Source organism: Ahaetulla prasina, chromosome 1, assembly GCF_028640845.1.
Source record: "Ahaetulla prasina isolate Xishuangbanna chromosome 1, ASM2864084v1, whole genome shotgun sequence".
In the NCBI taxonomy this organism is placed as follows: Eukaryota; Metazoa; Chordata; class Lepidosauria; order Squamata; family Colubridae; genus Ahaetulla; species Ahaetulla prasina.
In genome coordinates, this window is record NC_080539.1 from 54,767,921 (window position 1) to 54,788,140 (window position 20,220).

Genomic DNA, 20,220 nt, shown 5'->3' on the forward strand with positions numbered 1-20,220 from the left:
GAGTGAAAGGGAAAAACTAAGCACACCCAAGTCAGCCTTTCTATGGTTTGGTTTGAATTACATTTACTAGCGAGTAAAAGCTTCGGGGGAATCTATGGGACTTACTTTCAGGTGCCTGGAGATCCTCCAGCCCAGCTTGTGGTGCATTGTGGGGACAAAAGGTCCCTTTTATTTTCCTTTTTGCTGCAGTCAAATATAAATTCATCAGAGACTGCGCCCTGTGCAGCATGGACGGGGTTTACTTTCGAGTAACGTGCTCAGGATAACACCGGGATCTACTCAAATCCACCACCGCCCCCGTCCCCACCCCTCCCGGCATGTGCTTTAGACCTTTTCATGAAAGCAACCCCCAACCGGTCGGATTCAAGAAAGCTCATAAGGGCCCCCCTCTAAAATCTAGTTGCAAGCTGCCAAAGGAGGAAGCGGTGCGACATCCACGCAGTTCTTTTTGACTCTTGCGAGCCCGGAATTAGCCCGAGATCGTTCTCGGTGTAGCACGAGAACGAGCCGGGGCCGCTTACAGGTTAGAGAGCTCCAGCAAACAGGCTTAATTTCGTATGGTGGATCTACAGCTTTTAGGAAGGAGCGAGATATGGGGTAACCGAACCGCACCCCTATTCCAATTACCAATGCGATTAACTGGAAAGGGACTCTACCTAGACGCTGCCCAGCACTGTAATAGCTATAATAGGAAACGGCACCTTACATAGGATACAGTACTCCACCGAGAGGTTCCCAGGTATTATTATTATTACTAGACCTATTACTACAGCAGCAACCGCTGCTGATACCTTACTTCCGGGTTTGCAAACTCAGGACCAGACCCCATCTCGGCGGAGGGATTCAATTTTCTCTTCTAGCCTCCTCCCCCTTTTTTTTTTTTTTTGCTTCTGCTTTCCCCCCCCTCTTTTTTTTTTTTTTTGCACGAAAATAATTTGACAGCGTTTTGCTGACACTGGAATTTTGTACCCGGGATGGGGGGGGAGGGGGCAGAGCTCCATTATACGAAGCACGCCTGGAATTTCTTGAAAAGGTAAGTCTAACTCCCTTGAGTTCCCCCCCCCCCCGCGTGATCTTGCAATTAGTTATTCCACCCTCCCCAATGCAATCGCCAAGGGGAGGGTACATCGCGCGCTGCTCTTGGAGGGAAGAAGCGAAGGAGGAGGAGGAGGGGGGATGTTGAGTATATTTCCTGGCGGAGCGATATTTGTTTACAGGATGAGCTGTAATGTAAGCAAAGTAGGACCCCAGTAAATAGCACTGTAGTAAATTAAAATTGCAATTGCCTTATCGGTGCAAAACAAATTAAGAAAAAAAAAATTGCGCCCTACAGTGATCTTGGACCTGCATGCACTTGTTGCAGAGTTGCACCAGGTAGGCAAACGCTTAAGAACTTCCATTCTTTCATTAACCTACAAGCTCAACTTTTCTTTTCTTTTTTTTAAGTTTGCAGTTTAGTCACTTTCGGTGTGTACGGTTAAGTAGGCGAGGCCCTCCTTCCCTCCCTCCTTGCCGCCGCCGCCTCCTCCTCGCTGCAAGATATCCCAGTAGGAAAAGAGCAGAGCACCAAGGTTGGCATTTTTTTTTTTTTAAGATGTCCCTATTGCTTAGAATTTCCTTGGGCGGTTTGTTGCTTAAAACTGAAATCGTGTGCAGGCGAATGTCTCGAAGGACGGCAATTAAAACTGAAAACGACCGTGTGTCATATTTTAAATATAGTGCGTGTCTATGTATGTGCAAGCTCTTAAGTTTGTGTGCGGGCTGGCAAGCTACCCATCTGCGTGGATCTGACACTTGATAACGCGCTGCTGTACCTGCTTGCAATCGGTGGGAAATTGGAAAGCTAGAGATTTGCATCTTGGCCACTCCCTAACTCCCGTACACCCATGCTTGTTTTCCCTATGGCGTCTGCTGCTTCGTATTCGACCAAGCAAAGAGACACTTAAAGTAAGATGGATGCACTTTTTCTTTTTTCCCGGAGACATGAGTCAGATTCAGTCCCTGAAAATTGAGACGATAATATGGTTGAGGTTTTTTGTTTCTTTTTTATATAAAAGAGGAATATGAAATGTCAGCCCCGAGGCTACAGTATGCCTTGTTTCGAGAGACTGGGAAGTTTGATTCAAGATCCTTCTTCTGTGCGTGGCATCAATAGTGTGTGTAGTTCTGAGTATTGTAATGCAATGATTCCCAACATACTATCAAGAGGTTATGTTTTATGCAACTTTTGGTTGATAATTGCTGAAATTATGGTAAATTATTATGGTGTGAAGTCACAAAGTTTTTAAAAATGGTTCCACTGGTGGGTGTTTTTTGGGGCTTTTTTCTTCTTTTTTTGTAATACAGATAGTTTTAAACATGTGGCAGCTGGTCTTCCTACTGTATTAGCATTTTTTGTTTTCCTGCACAAAAGCTCCCCCCCTTCCCCCAGTGCTTATGGAAAACATTTCCTTTTTCTTTGAGAAATATTTTATTTTCATCCATTGGTCAGTTTAATAAACTCATGATAAGGTAATATAGCTGAATCTAGACTTTGCTTTTACCATACCTAAACTATTACAGTAAAGCAGAGTCACTATTAATTTGCCTTATTGATTTGAATAATTCTAGCTAAATTATAGCCTAGTTGATCTAAAAACAATATGCTGTACTAATAACAATACGCTAAAGAAATCCATGGTAATTGGAAGAATTGGTATCTTTTCTACTTAAATAACAAGCCATTGCTTTATTCCCAAGACTTGCTGTTTTGGAGCCCATCCCCAGTATTGCTGGCTAGGGTATTCTGGAACTTAAGGTTCACAATTAAAAATTTCTGAGGTTGAAAAACATTGCTCTGGGCCATACCTCTTTACGCCAGCTGTGGAGATGACAACAACTGTCTGCTTCTGGTTATGAGCCTTCCTAGAGGCCCTGTTAGCCACACAGGGGTGTCAAACTCTCCACCTGCAGGACAGGTTCATCACATGCTGGCCATGCCCAACCCCAGTTTAGCGAAGGGGGGGGGAAGTCACGATATGTCAAGTGATGACAATGTGACTGACAAGTTTGACATCCATGCACTACAGATAGTCCTTGACCTACAACCATTTGTTGAATGACAGTTCAAAGTTACAACTGTATTGAAAAAAGTGGCTTTTGACAGTTTTTCGCATTTAGGACCATTGCAGCAACCATGATCAAAATTCAGATTCTTGGCAATTGGTTCATATTTATGACAGTTTCAGTGCCCTGGGGCCTTGTGATCACATTTTGCAACCTTCTGACAAGCAAAGTCAATGGGGAAACCAGATTCAATTAACAGCAGTGATACTTACTTAACAACTGAAGTGATTCATTTAACAACTATGGCAGGAAAGGTCATAAAATAGGGCACAAGTCACTTAACTGTCTCGCTTAGCAAAATAAATTTCATGCTCAATTGTGGTCGTAGGTCAAGGACTACCTGTATGTGAACAAGGAAGCTGAGGTAGATACACCTTTTTTCTTTTTTTAAATCTAAATAAGTTTTTCTCAGCGTAGTGACCTCCAAATGTATTCACCTGAAGTTTACACTGTCCCTAGCCAGAGTTGGGGAAGGTTAATTTCAACAATCAGGACTTAAGGGAAAGTAGCCTGAAGATACACATAAATGCATTTTATATATTCAGCCTCAAGATTGATCTATATAGTATGGCCCCAGTTTGGATGCTCCTCTCAGCTACTTCTGTGTATGCCCATGCTTGTATGTACAGTAGTATGCATACACAGTAACAGTTCACTGTGGCTATTTTAACATATGCTAAGCCCCAATTATGCAAAATATGTTCTACAATGTTAATAGACATAATGATAATATAAGCATCATGATAATAATCAAATGGTAGTGCAGACATTGTGCTGAACCATAATTCTTTTTGATTCATGAGTTAATAAAACCCAGTCAGAATGGATTGTCACAGAAGATTTTCCTCACATTTGACAGATGCTCCCCACTGCAATATCTCACATCTGAAGACAAAGGCTACATGAATAGATTTTAAATGACCTTTTTGTGGTAACTGTACCATTTGCTTTTAAATGAATACTAATTTAAAAGTAATTAACATGTATTAAATTGCATTTTGCTTGCTTGATTACTGAAGCCTTTTGAATTTCCTGACAATACAATCCTATGCGCCTGTTCACGTGAGAGCTCAGATCAATGGTGCTTCCCTTCCAGGTAAGCATCAGTGTGGGATTGCTGCAGTCTTATATCTGTGAATAAGCTCTGCTGAATTAATATGGGACTGATTTGGAAATAGACCTGCACAGAAGTCACCCTTAAAGATTGCAGCCCTGTTTGAATCTAACATCTATATGGGGCTCATTTGTAAGTCATTAACTCTGAACTCCTTCAGAATTTTGGTCTGACTGTTCCTAATTGACTATAACTCACTTTTTAGCAACACAGCCAGTTAGCGTTAGTAAGTTTTTAATGTGCTTTTACAAATATACCCATGGCTTTCTCCCTCTCTTCCTCAGAAAATGACTATTTCAGTTCCTTCTTATTTTCAGGTTCATGTATTACACGAAGATGGGCTTTTTTATTTCCATCTTTGAAGAAAGCTTTGTAAAATTTATAGAATTTATACATGTGTGTCAGAGGTGGGTTTCAGCAGGTTCTGACCAGTTCTGGAGAACCAGTAGTGGAAATTTTGAGTAGTTTGGAGATCCGGTAGTAAAAATTCTGACTGGCGCCGCCCCCATCTATTCTCTGCCTCCCAAGTCCCAGCTGATCAGGAGGAAATGGGGATTTTGTAGTAACCTTCCCCTAGATTGGGGAGGGAAAGGAGATTTTATAGTATCCTTCCCCTGGAGTGGGGTGGGAATGGAGATTTTACAGCAGTGGTAGTCAACCTGGTCCCTATCGCCCACTAGTGGGCATTCCAGCTTTCATGGTGGGCAGTAGGGGTTTTGAACTGAAAGTACTGAAAGTACTGAAGTACTGAAGCACTTTCCTTTTTTATAATTTAATTGACTTTTTTTACAAAAATCATAGCATTATTTAAAACATTTTCATTAGGTTTTCATAAAATTCCCTGTGACAATTTAAATTTCTGAAAATATACTATTTGTATCGCCCACGCATAAGTTTAGTTCACATTACGTAAGTGAAACTAAATGGCGCTATAGTGCAACTGCAAACAAAAGACCTCATCCCAGAATAGCTCGCGTATCTCCCCCCACACCACCCAGCTGTAACACACAAGCAGAGCTGGTAGCCGGTGCCCCCCCCCAACCCCAATCCACGATGCATGAGAGGCATGCACAGACAACGATACACAGCACATTCCTGTGGGCGGTTAGAAAATTTTCACTACTAACAGAGATACAAAAGTGGGCAGTAGGTATAAAAAGGTTGACTACCCCTGTTTTACAATATCTTTCCCCTGCCACGCTGATCAAGCCACACCCACAGAACCGCCACACCCACAGAACCGATAGTAAAAATTTTTGAAACCCACCACTGATGTCTGTGTGTCTGTATGTAAATGTATGTAAATGTGTGTGTGTGTTTAAATAGAATTATTTGTGATGATTTTGGTTTATGAACTTGGGTTTATGATAAGAAAAGCTTATAAATAATCATATTGTTACCAGGGCCTTTAAAAGGACTTTGTCATGAGCCAGAGTTTCACTTTGAAATCAGACAAGAGTGAAGTGCTTGATTTTATGAAATCCTATGCTTTTGGCAGAATCACAAACACCCTTTTATCTTCTAGTATATCTCTGCATTTAATGCATTTTTGACAAAGTGGATTGGGAGCTGATTTCAATGTGTGTGAATTCTTCAGCTAATAAATTTTTTTTAAAAAATCATTGGTTACCACATCTTGTACCCACATAACATAAGAAGCCATTATATGCTTATGCCCGAGTTATTCAGTAAATCACAATTGAGTGTGCACAGCATGCTTAGTCATAAAACCATGGTTTGCAAAATAACTGCATGGTTAATGCCACAGCTAAATAAACTGCATTATTTTTGATGTGATGCTCGTACTAGATCTTTAATAAAGGTGTACTTTAGAAGAACTGGAATAGGTCTGGAAGAGAGCAGTGGAAATATATCCTATAATAGATGGTTGACAAAAATAGCCCAGAATGAATATGGTAACATTTTTCAACTATGAGATAAGTTTTCTTATAGAAGAACAGTTTTTGTTCTTTGCCTTCTGAAAAGCAGGATTTAATATAATACTTTTAAGAGACAAGTCCTGTGGCTCTCCCTCATCGAAAGATTTCAGACAGAGATTGGATTGTTATACGGTGTTTTGGAGATGCAGTAGCTTTGAATACTATGTGTCAATGAGAATGACAGACTGGATAGGCTGTAAGGCCCTCTTATTGTCAGAACAGTTACAGCCATAAACAAAATAAAAATTGTTTGCTAGCAGCCTAAACTGCATATCACATGGAAGATGGTGAAGGGCTGTTTTGTTTTGTCCAAAGTGGAAGGGAATGCACATCAAGTTAAGTTGCAGGAAGTTAAGTTTCTACTGAATGTTAAGAAATGGCCCAGTGGTAGGAGCAGTTTAACAGTACCAGCAGTTATCTAGAGCAGTGGTCTTCAAACCTTTTGATAGTGCACCTTATCAGGAAACTAGGGAAGAGGGGCATGTATCCCAAAATACTATCTTATCTATCTATCTATCTATCTATCTATCTATCTATCTATCTATCTATCTATCATATATATGTGCTCTCAAATGATTATATACATTGGGAAACATACTCCAAAATAGAAATGTAAAAATAATGAGACAAAGGTCTCATTATAATGATAATAAATAATAAATAAAAAGTATTCTAATATTTTCTTTCCTGTACCCCAGTGGATTGTTTTGTGCATCCCTAGGGTTCATGCTTCTCCCTTTGGGAACTACCAATCTAGGACAGAGTTGTGCTCCCTAAAATAGGTCCAAGCAGCAGCTGGACAAACCATCTGTCAGAGAGATGTTTTAAAATGGATCTCAGCAGTTTGGACTCGATGACTTAGTTATTTCCAATTCTGTGATTTTGCCATTGTGCCTCATACTTCGTTTATTTTACAGTACTGAATTGTATAGACTATTTCAAGCAAACCATAGCTTTTGCACAGCTTTGGTGTGAAGACTGAGACCTGTTCCAGTAATATTAAAAATGTAGTTTTTAAAATTGTGAAGGTATGTTGTGATGGTAGTCTTGTTGACTTCTCGATAAATTTCAGTCTCGATGATTCAGTTCAGTGGATTCAGTGTCATGGTGATCAGATGTCACTACCATAGGCATATTGTGTCTGAATTTACATGAGCATTATTGGAGTGTGCATAGGCAAAAGTATCTATTTATGAAATCATAAAATTAGGTTTTATATATAAAAATGCAGCTATAGTAAATATGATGCAGCTTCAGCTAAAGGACTTTAATTAATAGAGTTGATACATGTTTATTACAGGAAGATATTGTCTCTGTTCATTAGCATGTTCTTTTTAAATGCATGAAGATTTAAAATATCGTGTTTTCCCCAAAACAAGACATGCCCTGATAATAAGCCCAATCGGGCTTTTGAGCACATGGCAATAAGGCCAAGCGTTTAGTTCAGGTTTAAAAAAAATATAAGATAATGTCTTATTTTCAGGAAAACATGGTAGCTCAATTGATCATATTGAAGCTGAAATCAACGGGAAGGATCTCTTAAGAAGAAAAGAATGACTGAATTTTATAGACTGTAGCAGTATTGTCAGCTCTTAACTCTTTGCCAGAATTGGAAGATATAAAATGTGAACAAAACCAGCCAGTTCATCTTTCACTGTTAGCCTGTATGCATGTCATCAGCCTGATCTGGATGTCGTGTAATGTTCTGGCATTACAGCAGCATCTGTCTTTTTTTTTATTTATTTCATTTTGTCACAACAGTATACACAAACATTGTCATAAATAAAACAACATATTTTGAAGAATATATATATATATATATAAAAAAGTATGCATCAGCTATATTAATTTGATATAATGAAGGGAACAATAGGACAGGAACAGTAGGCACTTTTGTGCTCTTATGCACGCCCCTTATAGTCCTCTTAGGAATGGGGTGAGGTCAAGAGTAGACAGTTTTTGGTTGAAGATTTTGGGATTTTGAGTAGAGACTATGGGGTCAGGTAATGAGTTCCAAGCATTAACAACTCTGTTACAGAAGTCATATTTTCTGCAATCAAGTTTGAAGCGGTTGACATTAAACTTGAATCTATTTTTTGCTCTTGTAATATTGCTATTGAAGCTGAAGTAGTCTTTTACAGGAAGGATATTGCAATAGATGATTTTGTGTGTTAAACACAGGTCATGTCGAAGTTGACGGAGTTGTAAATTTTCTAATCCCAGGATTTCAAGCCTGGTGATATAAGGTATTTTGTTGTTTTCGGAGGAGCGAAGAACTCTTCTAGTAAAATATTTCTGGACATGTTCTATTTTATTTATGTCAGAGATGTGGTATGGTTTTGATTCATAGATACTCCTTTTTAAACTTCTTAACAGACGGTTTCAGAGTAAACCATTGCTTTTACTCAGCTTCAGTGTGAAGACTGTTCCGGTAATATTAAAATCATAATTTAGCATTGAATTTGAACCAGACAATGGTATATTCATGCTAGAAATGCACAAAACTCAAACTATTTGGAAATGTAATGTTCTCAAGAACTTCAGAATACCATCACTCCCTCATGCCAAATCTTCTTCTGGATTCTGCCTTTTTGTAGACCATTTTGGGAAAAATATTTCCAGTTTGCAACTGCTCTCAGAATGCCATTGGCCAAGAGAAGGTTGATGTGGTCTGGAACTGAAACAGAATGTTCCAGAGTTCTTCAGAACATCCATTTCTGAATTGATGAGTTATTCACATTGCTTATATATTCATGTTCGGATAAGCTGCCCATAAAGTCATTAAGGTTATAGCCTTGTAGACATTTTTCATTAATCTTGGTGAGATTTACTTAAGTTTTTAACACCTAAGAACTTTGTCTTTCCTGTTCAGCTTAAAAATATATCTGTCCTTCCTGTTACTAAAATGGGAATTTTAGGAAGTCTATATGGTTAGATAAAGTAATACTAAGAATATTCTCTTCCTAACTCTTGTTTTGAAGGGCTTTTTCAAAATTCATTTAAAATTCATTTTTGTTTGGCAAGTTGGTTCACAAGAGAAACCAAGTAATTTAGTGTTTGTTCACTCACTCACTCACCCCACCCCCACTCATAAAACAAAGATATAAATACAGTGTTACCTTCTTTTATCACAGTGACTTACAGTAGATGACTTGGTAGAAATTTATTGCATTTTAAGTTTTGTGAGCAGTCTGAAAATTTGTTTCTGGTACAAAGTCTTGTACCCTAGCATGGGGTGAAAATACTTGTTTTGGTTTTGAATCAGAAGCACTGCATAGTTTTATTCTGTATTATACCTCGACAGTTTGAAAGAAACATTTCTTTTCGTTGAGTCGCACAAGAGTTTATCCTAATGAAGAATGGTGCAGCTGTTGTTTTTTGCCACAGCATTGAGTTCCAAAAGGTTTGAAGTTGAAATAAAAATCAGTTGTACTTTGCAGCAGTGACACCTAAGCTGTTATTTACTGAGGCTCAAACTTGCAACCAAGCTGATTAATTATTAGTTGAAATTCATAGCAAACCACTCTCAAAGTGATGGGAGCTGTAGTTAGAAGTATCCTGGAAGAGGAAAGTTAACATTTACTTTCAGGAGAAAACTCTTCCTTATCTTAAAGGTAAAGGTTCCCCTTGCACATATGTGCTAGTCGTTCCCGACTCTAGGAGGCGGTGCTCATCTCCATTTCAAAGCCGAAGAGCCAGCGCTGTCGGAAGACGTCTCCGTGGTCATGTGGCTGGCATGACTAAACGCCAGAGGCGCATGGAACGCTGCTACCTTCCCACCAAAGGTGGTCCCTATTTTTCTACTTGCATTTTTTACGTGCTTTCGAACTGCTAGGTTGGCAGAAGCTGGGACAAGTAACAGGAGCTTACCCCGTTACGCGGCACTAGGTCCCTATATGTTACCTTTGTCCCTATATCTTGTCGTGCCTTCCCCTTATTTCAGCCCCACACTTAATCCGCATATCCATTACTTTATTTACAAATATATGCTTGAAGATGATTCTCTACCTCGAACAAACCTAAGCCAGCGGATTATGTAGAATTTGTTAAATTTGTTAAACTGTCAATCTTAACTGGGAAACTTTTGATTCTGGTCCAGTACATAATCAAGCTGACTTAAACCCCACTGCAATTAGTGGCATAGAACCAGCATCATTCTCTGGTAGGTCAGAACCATAGAATTCAGAACATTTTTCATTACCTTTATATACTGCCCACCTTGCTATCTAAAGCAACTCTGGCACCCCTGGAAATGATGGCAGTTGGCACTTCCAAAATAGCCACTTGGAAATATATATATATATTTTAAATTTGCATTTATATCCCGCCCTTCTCCGAAGACTCAGGGCGGCTTACACTATGTTAGCAATAGTCTTCATTCTATTTGTATATTTATATACAAAGTCAACTTATTGCCCCCCCCCAACAATCTGGGTCCTCATTTTACCTACCTTATAAAGGATGGAAGGCTGAGTCAACCTTGGGCCTGGTGGGACTAGAACCTGCAGTAATTGCAGGCAGCTGCTGTTAATAACAGACTGCATTAGCAGTCTGAGCCACATTTTGCCATGCCATCCATGCCTTGCTATCTGTGGCCTGGCAGAAAAGCATTTCTCCTTGAGAGGAATAATGCAACCATAATTAATTAAACATTAAAGAGTTTGAACCAGTCTCATGATACTCAAAGCACCTAATTGTCAGGCCTGGAAACCATACTAGACTTTAGGGTTCCAGATGCTGCCACATTTTTCCCCTGAGGGGAAGAAGGGGGGTTGAGGGGTATGGTAACATTCTTCAAGCGGTCAAGGTCGGATGGTGTTCACATCTGCAGGAAGAGTGGCGAGAAGATATTCGAATGAACTGGGAGAACGTGGGACCATGTGACCGCAAAGGGGTCAGGGGAGTGGGACTCTGGGGGTTTGTATAACTGGGAAAAGAATCCGGAAGTTCAGTTTTGGAATTTCACTCATCGTGTGCCAGTTTCCTCATGCTAGTAAAGAACTCTGAAAGACAATGGCTTCTGAGTTTTTTTTATGCAGAAGAGGTTTTTCTGGAACCATGACACTAATACTAGCTGTTGAGGTCTAACTGTTTTAAACTGCTTACTAATAGGGCCAGCTGCATCTTCTGTTATTATCTTAATATCTTACAGACAAAGCAGTTTGCTTCTTTTCCTCCCCCTTACAACTATTGTTTAAAAATAAATATCGGTGCTGAACTCTAAGGAGTTGAAGTCCATTTTCTCAAGGCAGTTGGATTGGAGGTGGATAGAGTAGGGCAGAACAGTGATAGGATCAATATTGAAATAGAGTTGGTTCAAACAATTTAGTTATCTAAATAGGGAAACTGACAGAAGAGCAGGTGGTATTGATGCAATTTAGAGCCTGCTTTTCTATCCAGAGTTGGGGAATCAACAGAAAAACATATAGAAGACTAGAAGCAAAACTTGGATACAGTGTTTTTAAGCCGAATTTGCAACATTGGTAGCAAGGCCATGTGATAGATTAGACTGGTACATGTGAGAATGTGGCTCATGTCTGATATTGATCCATTCTGCAACTTTGTAAGTTCAAAAAATCAAAAAGAGGGCTGTTAAAATATTTACAGACCCCCTCACATCCTGGACATAAACTGTTTCAACTTCTACCCTCAAAACGATGCTACAGAGCACTGCACACCAGAACAACTAGACACAAGAACGCCATCACTCTGCTAAACAAATAATTCCCTCAACACTGTCAAACTATTTACTAAGTCTGCACTACTATTAATCTTCTCATCGTTCCCATCACCCATCTCCTTCCACTTATAACTGTATGACTGTAACTTTGTTGCTTGTATCCTTACAATTTATATTGATATTGTTTCCTGATTGCTTATTTGTACCCTCTGACTATCATTAAGTGTTGTACCTTAGAATTCTTGATGAACGTAACTTTTCTTTTATGTACACTGAGGGCATATGCAAATTCCTTGTGTGTCCAATCACACTTAGCCAATAAAAAAATTCTATTTTAATTCAATTCTATTCTATTCATTGAGAAGGTCCCCAGTACAGAGGATCATGTAGCTCGCATGTTAAATTTGACTAATCTCAACCAAACGATTACATGAGAAAGCCTGTAGATTTAAGTCAAGGGATAATTATGCATGCTTGAGATGAAAAGAGGTCACTTTTGTGTGTGCGCTTTGAAATGCCCTGCCATCTGAATTTTTCTGTCACTATGAATTCTTGGTGCCATCTTGTTTCATTGGATTTCTTGCAATCCATTTCCATTTTTTAAACTTGGAATTATGTTCAAATAATTTATTGTTAACTTTCATTTTTACTATCTCAGAAAGAAAAAGACAGATGCATTCTACACTCTGTTCTATGTAGATTTTTGTCACCTCTGAAGTGTTGACTTGCCATGTTTCAGTTGAAAACTGAAGTTGCAAGAGGAATACAGAAGTAGCAGCTAGTTTGCTGTTATTTTTTGAGTGGTGGTGACTTCAAAAAGAGTTGTTTGTTTTGCAACATAGTCTTTTTTGCATATGCAAAAAGTCTTATTAGTAAGGTTAGAAGGAGTTTCATCTAGAGCAAAGTACTTGGAATTAGGATTTATTTGTAAAACTTCTAAGCTCTTACCAACCAAATCATTTCTCAGTACAACTTAAGAAACCAAGATAACACAGTTTAAAACTAATTAAAAAAACACAGGTAACTAACTGCATTTCTCCCTTTTAAAATATGAATGGCAGGTGAATGAATGTTTCAGGATTTGAAAGTTGCTTATGTAAATTCAAATTATGTCTTGTTAACTTTGGCATTGGCATATTTGTGGGCTGATGACAAATGAAATGTTTTCATTTTTATTCAGTCTGCTAATTATGCTTCTTAAACCACTTAATTGTTTTTATTCCAGCTCATTAAAACATTACAAATATTGCATGTGGTCTAATATTAAATTTGTTTACTCAGAAATAACATGCTATTAAATTAAAAAATATCTACTCTTAAGTACGGGCCTTTATATCAGAACCCTAAATATTGTGACATGGACCTCCTTAACTCAAATTTCATACATCTTAGTGTATTTATGACCCCAGCTCTGATCTTTTGCCAGTGGTGTGTCATCTTTAATGGAAATGAAGTTGTCTTAGAAGCCAAAGAATTAATCCGAATTAAATAAAAATTAAAAAGTTAAATTACTTTTTTTTTTAGTTTAGCTAGCTTGAGTGATGTTTAAAAAATGGCTATGACTTTAGTAGTCTGGTGATGAGTTTTCTTCAGGTGTTAAAGTCTTGTATATGTGAAGAACGGATGGGATCATGAACTTAATTGCAAGTTCTCTAATCTTCTAATATGTCTGGTGATTGGATGGTGGGGTTTTTTGTGGTGTTTTTTTTTTTTTGACAAATAGAGATGCAATGTCATTTCGTCAGCATAGGAAGATAGGAGCGGAAGAAGAAACTGAGTATGCTTTTAAAATTCTTGAAGATGATTAAACAGTAGTGACTGGCATGATCACCCTGAGATATTTGTGCCAGAATGGGGATTTCCAACTGGATGTCCTAGTTTTAGTTTGATACCTTGAGCCAGGTTATTGTTACTTTGATACTTTGTTATCACCTTTTTTTTTAAAATTTGAATTTATATCCCGCCCTTCTCCGAAGACTCAGGGCGGCTTACACTGTGTCAAGCAATAGTCTTCATCCATCTGTATATTATATACAAAGTCAACTTTATTGCCCCCAACAATCTGGGTCCTCATTTTACCTACCTTTATAAAGGATGGAAGGCTGAGTCAACCTTGGGCCTGGTGGGACTTGAACTTGCAGTAATTGCAAGCAGCTGTGTTAATAACAGACAGACTTAGTCTGCTGAGCCACCAGAGGCCCATAACCTTAGTTATACAGCCCTGCAAAAAGAGTATGGCTATTTGAGTTTTAATGTTCCTTAGATGCACTTAGCAAGGGTGACAATTCATAGGAAACTTGGTCATTTAATAACCACACTCCAAACTACATAAATGAAAGACTGTGTACATGCAGGTTACTGAGTCTACATGTTTTTGTGAAAGTGCCTTTTTTGGTGACGAAACGTAACAGCTGAACTAATTTAATTTTCCTTTGCAAAAGTAGCATTTTTTTCAAAGTAATGATTGGATAGTTGATGCTCAAATTGTCCTGGGAAGAACTCTGGAGAGACCCTATTTGTCTTAGTTGCCACAAAACAATTACAATCCACATTTTACATTAGACCTAATATAACAATCTCTATTTTGTTGAAGAAGCACAATTTGCTGAATTCATATGACAAAACGTTGAAGCAAGATGGGTGGCAAATAAATTTAATAAATAAACATTCCATATCCATACCTAGCCACATTAGAGATTTTCCCCTACCCACCCATGGACAACTTGCTTGAAAAATTGACTGGTAACCTTTAATTGGAAGAGAGTCTTAATTTTTCTAATCATAGTTAACCCAACTAATAGGGAATCGTTACTTTATATTTCAATATCTTGTTTTTTCTGCATTATTACTTTTTTTTTTGCCTTCTGAATCCAATACAAAGTAAATTACTATATATGCCCTTCTTGACAACTTGAGATTCTCAGGGTTGTTGCTATATTCCCTCCTCCAGGAAAGTTTCAAGTTTTCTTCAATTGTAGGTAAATAGGGGGGGAAGATATTTTTTTCTCCCAGACTTGTGAAATTTAGCCTCAGTAGACACAATGATGTTAGCTTTATTGTGAAATTTGCATTCTGATTAAGGTCACAGTACAAGTTTGATTTGTGTTCTCTGTGCATGTTCCCTATATCATATACATTTAATGCACATACTCTGATAATTAATAAAGTAAAGCGCCTTGGAAATATATCAAGATTTTGCTTCAACTTAAAAAAAAGATCATGAAGTTATTATCTGGACGCCTATGCTTCGCTACAAAACTGTGTGCTCGGGCTTGATAAATTGACACTTGCAGCCTGAAACTTAATGTAGAATGTGTAACTCCATATCATCAGTGGTGTTAATATAATGCAAGTGGCAGTTGGAACAGAGGGGGAGTGGGAGTAGAATGTCCCAGCCCGCAGTATCCATCGGTATTCATCTGGCTAGCATCCTGTCAGTGTGAGAGAGTTATGGGGTGTTTGGAAACTCAAACAGTGTATGCTGTGTGAGCAAGAAGGAGACAGGAAGGAGGCTGAGCGTGGCTTAGCTCAATTGTTCTGTAGTAAAGCTGCTTGCTGCTGTGAAAGTAAAACTGAAAGTGAAACTCCTCTGCTTGTGTTTTGCATTTGGAACAGATTTCTTTTGAGGTGGGGAGTAGAACTCCTTAGCATCAGAGCATGCTAATAATAATATAGGAAATACTAAAGCTCTGATGGTCATTTCAAACATCCTTTCTTAGAGAGCACCTAGAAGCCAAGAGGAACATACGTAGCAAATTTCAAGATTGTAGGCTTTACAATTCTGGAGATTTTGTAATTAATGCGTGAGTGGTTTTCGCTTTTATATATATATATAGATTGTTGCATTATCAGATTATTTTTCTTTTATAAATATTTCTTTTATTTTCTTTTTATACCAACAGAATGGTTAAAACACTCTGATACTTTTTTCACACGTTTTTAATATCTTTATTGCCTATTCATTGTCTTGCTTATGTTCTTAACTTATTTTTATTAAGATTTTCATTTCTGAATATTATTGATGAAATATTTTTACTCTTACATTTTTTAAAAAAAAATGTCCTTATTTTTACACATTTACAAACTTAAGTGCATTTTTCTGAGAACTCTGGTTACGGTAGAAAATTAGAGTTAGTATCTGTGTGACAAAATTCCCAATATTTTGGATTTGCTGTATAAAATAGCTACAACCCAGATTTATGATTTAGAATTTATTTTTTTCTCTCCCCCCCTCCCAAATTTCTGCAGGTGTTCAGACAGTGCTGTAAAACACTATGGAGCAGTATATAAGTCTAAGTACTATTCCTATTGTTATAAATAAATAAAATTTTGGAATTGGTGTATAATATAACTATATTTCAAATTTATCATGTTGGTATTTGTGAACTTACACTTAAGTCTATGAGTGTCCTTACAAACTATATTTAAATGAAAGTTTATAGATCTGCCGCGTGTGGTTTCTAACTTTGAATTCTTGGAGTTGTGTTTTGGACATGGTTATTGTGCAGATTTTTTTTCTGCTTTGCAGGGGATACCTTCTGAGTCTGTCTGTCTGTCTGTTTCATTCAAATCAAGTCATAAATAGTAGTGTAGACCATGAATTAAATAGCGCAGGTGGTATTTGCATTATCAAAACCAAAATAAAATAATTTGTATGTTTTCCTTTTTCCCCCTTCAGTTTTCATACATGTTGCAGTATTAAATTTGTAGAGATGAGTTTGTAAAGAAGGCTACTATGTGGCCGAAGGTTAAATGTTTGCAGAATTATTTGCATATTCCAGATCTATTATTATATAAGTAAATAATTAGAATTGTGATTTCTTTATCTAGAGAAGAAATAACATTGACTTTGTAATTAAGTATGCAAGTACATTGTAATTTGCCAAGAACAATTGTCAGCAGTAAGCCTTATGCCTTATTTAACCATAGTAGCTTTTGTTGCATATCAAATTAAATTTCTGTATACTTTCAGGGATCCTTCCAGTTCTAATCCTTTAAGTCATGAGAAATGAAAAACCAGACAAAGAACATATGCAATTTATTTTAGGCATTGTAAAATGCAAATCAGTTTGTGCATGATTTAATAGTTGAAAATTCACTTGCATGGAATATGTTTATTGTATGACTAAAATTAGTTTAAAACTAAAGCTCCAAGACACTCATGGTTAATTGTTCTTGAGCAAGAATGGTGTAAATAGTCAAGGGCTATATTTTTTTTTTCTCTCTCTCTCTCTCTCCCTCTCTCTCTCTCTCCCTTCCTCCCACCCTCCCTCCCTCTCTCCTTTTCTCCCTCCCCCCCCCACACACGCTTTACCATTTTGCAGCTCTTGGAACCTCTTCTGATCATGATTATTGGAAACTGCCACTTAGAGATTCCAAACTTATGAAAAGAGTAGTGTAAGCCTTAAAATAGGCATTTTTAAATTTAAAAATCCTGAAATTTCTGCACCTCAGGCCTTCCCCTCCATCTTAAATGCAATCCTTGGCCATGAAAAGCTTGCTCATGTTTGATACAAATTATAAAAGGTCTGACTTTTCTTGGCCATTTCTGAATGCAGACATTTGGTAGCTAAGACAATGGTTGAGAGAAGAGTGGTAGGTAGCACTGTTGAAACTGCATTCTGGATAAGAGTGAAGCTAGAAAAGGATGCTTCAGAGAGCTTCATGTGAGTTATTTAATAGTAACTCTCTTAACTTAGAAGAAGAAAGGGATATAAGGCTATATTATAATTTGTACAGCTAGTCTTTGACTTACAACAGTTCGTTTAGTTACCGTTCGAAGCAGTGGTGGGTTGCCCACGGTTTCTATAGAACCGGTAGTAAAACTGGAGGGAGGCTCCACCCACCGACCCCGACATCATCAGGGAGCTTCTGCGCATGCACGAGTGAAGCACACGCGGCCCTCTTGTAAAGGTAAATAGAACCCACCCCTGGTTTAAAGTTGTAATGGCACTGAAAAAAGTGATTTATGACCATTGTTGCAGCAACCCCACAGTCACATGATCGAAATTTGGATGGCATGTACGTATTTATGATGGTTGCAATGTCCCAGGGTCATGTGATCACCTTCTGGCAAAGCAAAGTCAATGGAGAAGCCAGATTCATTTAATGACTATGTTAATAACATTAATGATTCACTTAACAACTGTGGCAAGAAAAAAGTTGTAAAATGGGGTAGAATGCACTTAACAAATGTCTCATTTAGCAACATCAATTGTGGTCATAAGTTGAGGACTACCTATATATCTTTGATCTGCCATGGAGAATATATTTAATGAATAACTACCAAAAGGTTACTCCAAAGTGAATGTATTATTTTATGGGAGGGTGAATAAGCAGGCCTCATTCAGCCACCTGAGATGGCTTTTTTATGCTTTGAGATCTGTGATGTTTATAATTTAAAAAAAAACTGCAGTGTGGGTTCCTGGTAAATTTTGGCAGGAAAGTAAAAAAAAATGTGTTACATTTATGATAGATTTAATCTAATTTTAAAAGTTGGGGGGGAAAAAAGCTCTGAGATGGGAGAAAAATTAGTCTAAAAATTACCATTTCCAATAACAGCATTATATCATCGTTCCCCAAATAATAAAGTACAATTCGTTCCTTTCTCTGTTTTTACTATTCATATTTAAAATGAATTGTTGTGTTTATGTGCCCCTTTCAATCTGTACACAGGCATAAATATGCGTCAAAGAATGCATATGTGAAATGTTACGTGAAATGCACAGCCTTTTAGTACAATACAGGGGGATGCCAAACACAGAATATGCATCATATTTTTCTGATTAGTTAGGATAAAAATTCAATTATAGTTTCTTCTACATTGTTGAAATAAAAATGCACAAGTTTGGAGTTGAGCACATTATTTTGTCTGAATGAATTACGGTATGCTTTTTATCTGAGTTGCTGGCATATCACTCTGAATGTTGTAAATTGCTCATCATTTACTGTAAATCTTTACGATGCTTGGCAGACATATGGCTCAATCAAACTATATGGTTATGCATTCTGGGAAGCAATTTATTGTAACTTTTTCTACAGTGACTCAAAATTGGAAGTATGTTGAGACATACAGACTTCTGAAGACGAGAAAAGAGGAAAACATACAGCTGTCTTGTGTTGTGACTATTTATTGTAACTTATGATGATCCAGTGAAATTATTATTGAGTTTGGTTGTACTTTATTAGAAGTTGAAGAGAGAGAAGAAACTATATAGCTATTCTGTTTCCAGTATCTCTTATAAATGGGAGAATAGAGCCAAGATGTTGACAGGTGAACGGCTCTGAATTTAGACTTCTCAGTCTATCTTTTCCTTATTTGGTTTTGAAAGTATTATATAACAGCTGCCCCATTTATGTTTGATTTTTTTCAACATATTAAATATCTGTCCTGAATATGTTTATTTTGAAAACAGCATACAAAACTTTGCAAATTAAATGTTTACCCTCTCTCTCTTAAACAACTTGTTTTAATATAGAATTCACCAAAGAAACAGAGATTGAAAATAATTCTGCCCTTTTTGAAGGAAAAATTACACAGGTGCTATACTTGTGGAAACTTTTGTTGATGAACCTTTGTTGAAGAATACAGACAACTGGCTTAATACGTAGCTCTATAGTGTATGTGCAAGAAATCGGCTGGCAAGCTGTTGGCATGGCATAATAGTGTTAGAATGCCCATTGGTGACATATGTACTAATGTGATAGACCTGACTAAGAATAGAAGAGATTATTGAATATTTCATTACTTGACTGTTTGAATGATGAGGTTTAGGGGCTTTTTTAAAGATAGAAAATAAGATGCAACTGTAAAAGGAAGGCATTTAAATGTGTTTATTAGATTTAGTTTATAATAGAAATCTTGTTTCCGATAACCTTTAATTAACTTTGATTAGGATAAAATGATGAGGCTGTTTATAGAGAACAGAGGTGGGCTGGGAGATGAAGATATGGTTTCTGTATTTTAAGAGATGGTGATAAATTGTTAAAGTTATCTGTACTTGATGGGAAGAAGGGGGAGGTTATTTCTTTTTCTTTCTTTCTTCTGCATTTTTTATTTTTCAGTTTATTTTTTATCTGAATAATCTTATCGTTAATAAAATTAGTTTAAAAACGTATCTCAGTGAAACAATAGTGGGAGAAAAAGCATGTTTGAAATTAGGAAATGTTAAGAAAAGAAGGCATATAGTGTTTGGTGTATGATAGAGAAAGGGGATATTAAAAAATAACCAGTAATAAAATATGAGTTAGTAGATTAAATTGAGTGGTAGGAGCTAAAGGATGGACCAGAATAAAGTTCTTCGTTAGTGAATTGTGATGATTGTCAACCTAGCTGGATTGAAAGAGATTTGAATAAGTTAATGTTGCATAGCACTTTTGAT

The 20,220-nt window shown here is 37.3% G+C and overlaps 1 protein-coding gene across 19 annotated transcripts in view; it reads left to right on the forward strand.

The window, feature by feature from the left end:
- Positions 1-933: 933 nt before the first annotated feature.
- TRERF1 (transcriptional regulating factor 1) overlaps positions 934-20,220 on the forward strand; it is a 102,140-nt gene continuing 82,853 nt past the window's right edge. For 7 of the 19 annotated variants that reach the window (XM_058165269.1, XM_058165280.1, XM_058165281.1 and 4 more), the window contains exon 1: positions 1,182-1,571. The gene's annotated coding sequence lies outside the window, so the exon portion shown is untranslated. Of the gene's footprint in view, positions 1,034-1,180; positions 1,572-1,651; positions 1,948-16,087; positions 16,136-17,282; positions 17,753-20,220 lie in introns of those variants that run through there. The other 12 variants (XM_058165268.1, XM_058165271.1, XM_058165272.1 and 9 more) reach the window with 9 other exon arrangements.